Below are 4,873 nucleotides of genomic sequence, written 5' to 3' on the forward strand. Positions count from 1 at the left end.
ACAGAAATTTTCGAAAAAGAAGGAGACATGGCCGAAAATAATAACAATGCAAGGAAGATGCTTGGTGACTTTACTGCACCCAATTCCAATTTACATGGAAGAAGGATCTTAATCCCTGCCATTGGAGCAAACAATTTTGAGTTTAAACCTCAATTAGTTTCTCTGATGCAACAGAACTGCAAGTTTTATGGACTTCCATCTGAAGATCCTTTTCAATTCTTAACTGAATTCTTGCAGATCTGTGATACTGTTAAGACCAATGGGGTTGATCCCGAGGTCTACAGGCTTATGCTTTTCCCATTTGCTGTAAGAGACAGAGCTAGAGTATGGTTGGACTCTCAACCTAAAGATAGCCTGAACTCTTGGGATAAGCTGGTAACGGCTTTCTTAGCCAAGTTCTTTTCTCCTCAAAAGCTTAGTAAGCTTAGAGTAGATGTTCAAACCTTCAGACAGAAGGAAGGTGAATCCCTCTATGAAGCTTGGGAGAGATACAAGGAACTGACCAAAAAGTGTCCTTATGACATGCTTTCAGAATGGACCATCCTGGATATATTCTATGATGGTCTGTCTGAGCTATCAAAGATGTCACTGGACCATTCTGCAGGTGGATCCATTCACCTAAAGAAAACGCCTGCAGAAGCTCAAGAACTCATTGACATGGTTGCAAATAACCAGTTCCTGTACACTTCTGAAAGGAATTCTGTGAATAATGGGACGCCTATGAGGAACGGTGATGAGCGGATAATTTATACGCTTTTTGGCATTGTTTTTAGGTAGTTTTTAATATGTTTTAGTCACTTTTTATTATATTTTTATTAATTTTTAAATAAAAATCAAATTTCTTGACTTTACTATGAGTTTGTCTGTTTTTCTGTGATTTCAGGTAATTTCTGGCTGAAATTGAGGGAGCTGAGCAAAAATCTGATTCAGGCTGAAAAAGGACTGCTGATGTTGTTGGATTTTGACCTCCCTGCACTCGAAATGGATTTTCTGGATCTACAAGAGTCCAAATGGCACGCTCTTAATTGCGTTGGAAAGTACACATCCAGGGCTTTCTAGCAATATATAATAGTCCATACTTTGCTCAAGGATAAATGACGTAAACAGGCGTTCAACGCCAGTTCCATGCTGCATTCTGGCGTTAAACGCCAGAAACAGGTTACAAGTTGGAGTTAAATGCCCAAAATAGGTTACAACCTGGCGTTTAACTCCAGAAATAGCCTAGGCACGTGTAAAGCTCAAGTCTCAGCCCTAGCACACACCATGTGGGCCCCAAAAGGGAATTTATGCACTATCTATCATAGCTTATTCATTTTCTGTAAACCTAGGTTACTAGTTTAGTATTTAAACAACTTTTAGAGATTTATTTTGTATCTCATGACATTTTTAGATCTGAACTTTGTACTCTTTGACGGCATGAGTCTCTAAACTCCATTGTTGGTGGTGAGGAGCTCTGCTGTGTCTCGATGAATTAATGCAACTATTTCTGTTTTCCATTCAAACATGCTTGTTTCTATCTAAGATGCTCATTCGCACTTCATTATGATGGATGTGATGATCCGTGACACTCATCACCATTCTCAACCTATGAACACGTGCCTGACAACCACTTCAGTTCTACCTTCGATTGAATGAGTATCTCTTAGATTCCTTAATCAGAATCTTCGTGGTATAAGCTAGAACCCATTGGCAGCATTCTTAAGAATCCGGAAAGTCTAAACCTTGTCTGTGGTATTCCGAGTAGGATTCAGGGATTTAATGACTGTGACGAGCTTCAAACTCCAAGGGTTGTGCGTAGTGACAGACGCAAAAGGATCAATGGATCCTATTCCAGCATGAGTGAAAACCGACAGATGATTAGCCGTGCGGTGACAGCGCACCTGGACCATTTTCACTGAGAGGACGGATGGTAGCCATTGATAACAGTGATCCACCAACACACAGCTTGACATAGGAGGAACCTTGCATGCGTGAAGAAGAAGATAGGGGGAAAGCAGAGATTCAGAAGACAAAGCATCTCCAAAACTCCAACATATTCTCCATTACTGCATAACAAGTATTTAATTCATGCTCTTTTATTTTTTGCAATCCAAACTGATAATTATAATTGATATCCTGACTAAGAATTACAAGATAACCATAGATTGCTTCAAACCAACAATCTCCGTGGGATTCGACCCTTACTCACGTAAGGTATTACTTGGACGACCCAGTGCACTTGCTGGTTAGTGGTACGAGTTGTGAAAAGTGTGATTTACAATTCGTGCACCAACTTTTTGGCGCCGTTGCCGGGGATTGTTCGAGTTTGGACAACTGACGGTTTATTTTGTTGCTTAGATTAGGAAAAGTTTTTCTTTTTGGTTTAGAGTCCTCTGTTTGAGTTTAGTTTCATATTTTAAGTTTGGTGTCAATTGCATGATTTTCTTTTTCTTTCAATTTTTCGAATTATATGTTCTTAGTTCTTTCTTAATTCTCAAGTTGTTCTTGTTTATTTTCCTTGTTTGATCTTTAGTTTTTCTTGTTCTGTGTCTTTTCTTGTTTTTCTTGTGCTTTTTCAAAATATCAGTTTCCAAAAAAAATTTTATTTATGAAATACAATATTAAAACACGTTAAATTTTTAGCTCAATTGGCTAGAGTGTTGTGCCTATGTTCTTGGTAATTGGCTATCTTCTTTTTAAAACTTTTCTAAAAATAAATTTTCTTTGATTAAATCTTGTGCCAAACCTTAAGTTTGGTGTTCTTTCTTCATGTTCTTGTTGTTCTTGTGAGTCTTCAAGGTGTTCTTGAGTTTTATTTGTGTCTTGATCTTAAAATTTTTAAGTTTGATGTTCCTTGGTATTTTTCCTTCAAAATTTTCAAAAATAAGGAGCATTAGATCTAAAAATTTTAAGTCTTGTGTCTTTTTATTGTTTTTCTCTTTCCTCATTGAATTCAAAAATATCTTTCTCCTTTATTTTAATTGATTTTTCGAATTTTCCTTTTAAAAATTCAGATTTTATTTTAAAATTTTTTTATTTTATCTTATCTTAGTTTTAAAATTTCAAAATTCAAATCTTTTTCAAAAAAATTTATATCCTTTTCAAAATCTTATCTTATCTTATTTCAAATTTCAAATTTCAACTTCCAAAATTCAAAATTCAAATTTCAAAATTTTTTAATTTAAATTCCTTATCTTCTCTTACCTAGCTTATCTTATCTTTTCTAATCTCAAATCTTAAAATCAAATCTTTTTCATATCTTTTCTTTTTTTATTATTTATTTTATTTTTATTTTTATTTTCTTACAAGTATCTTTTATTTTAAGACATATCTTTTTCAAAACTTCCTAACTAATTTCTTTCTCTTCATTTTTTTCGAAAATCCTCACCCACATCCTTTTCAAATCTTTTTAATTAATTAATTTAGTTTTTAATTTTCTTTTATTTCTTTTTCTTCAAATTTTCGAAATTATAGTCTATTTTTTATTTATTTTATTTTATTTTATTTTATTTTAATTTTGATTTTCAAAAAAAATAAAAAAAATAAAAAAAATATATTCTATTTGCTATTCATATCAATTCCCTTTTCTCCATCATGGACCTAAGTGGAAATGAACAGTCCAGAAGGACTCTGGGGTCATATGCTAACCCCACTACTGCTTCATATGGGAGTAGTATCTGTATACCCTCCATCGGAGTCAGTAGCTTTGAGTTGAATCCTCAGCTCATTATCATGGTGCAGCAAAGTTGCCAGTATTCCAGTCTTCCACAAGAAGAACCTACAGAGTTTCTGGCACAGTTTTTACAAATTGCTGACACAGTACATGATAAGAAAGTAGATCAGGATGTCTACAGATTATTACTATTTTCATTTGCTGTAAAAGATCAAGCTAAGAGGTGGTTAAATAACCAACCTAAAGCTAGCATAAGGAGATAGAAACAGCAGTCAGAAAAATTTCTGAATCAATACTTCCCTCCAAAATGGATGACACAGCTAAGGCTGAACATCCAAGGCTTTAAACAAGGAGATAATGAATCTCTTTATGATGCCTGGGAGAGATATAGAGAGATGCTAAGAAAATGCCCCTCTGAAATATTTTCAGAATGGGTGCAGTTAGACATCTTCTATTATGGGCTTACAGAGAAAGCTCAAATTTCTCTAGATCACTCAGCTGGTGGATCTATACACATGAGAAAGACAATTGAAGAGGCTCAAGAGCTTATTGATACAATTGCCAAAAATCAGCATCTGTACCTAAGCAGTGAATCTTCCATGAAAGAAGAGGCTAAAACAGTAACTGCTGAACTCAGTCCTGCAGAACAAATTACTGAATTCAATCAGCAATTAGACTTTCTAACAAAACAACTAGCCGAATTCAAGGAGATACTACAAGACACAAGAATAGCTAATCTGAATATGGAAGTACAGTTGAAGCAAACAGAATAGCAGTTATCAAAATAAATAACGGAAGAGTGCCAAACAATTCAATTAAGAAGTGGGAAAACATTAAATACCTCACTTCAAGGCAGCAAGAAGCCAAGAAATAAACAACCTGCTATCCAAAATCCCTCTGAGGACAGTAAGAGCCCAGAGAGGAATAACTCTGGCATTCAAACGCCAGAAACAGGCAAGGATTTGGCGTCAAACGCCCAATGGAAGCTCAGTTCTGGCGTTCAAATGCCAGGAACAAGTAAGGAGTTGGCGTCCAACGCCACTCCAGCTTCTAACCCTGGCATTCAAATGCCAGTGAGGGATCAGACACACACAAGTGCTGATAACAACCCCTCTAAAAAGGCTTCTCCAACCACCTCTGTAGGAAATAAACCTGCAACAACTAAGGTTGAGGAATATAAAGCCAAGATACCTTATCCTCAAAAACTCCGCCAAGAGGAAC

General features: G+C 35.6%; 1 non-coding gene across 1 annotated transcript; it reads right to left on the reverse strand.

The window, feature by feature from the left end:
- Positions 1-420: 420 nt before the first annotated feature.
- Positions 421-528, reverse strand: LOC112774962 (small nucleolar RNA R71). Its single transcript, XR_003189415.1, has one exon. It is a non-coding gene; the product is annotated as a small nucleolar RNA R71 (small nucleolar RNA).
- Between the last annotated feature and the right edge of the window lie 4,345 nt (positions 529-4,873).

The sequence above is a fragment of the Arachis hypogaea genome, chromosome 18 (assembly GCF_003086295.3).
Source record: "Arachis hypogaea cultivar Tifrunner chromosome 18, arahy.Tifrunner.gnm2.J5K5, whole genome shotgun sequence".
Lineage (NCBI taxonomy): Eukaryota > Viridiplantae > Streptophyta > Magnoliopsida > Fabales > Fabaceae > Arachis > Arachis hypogaea.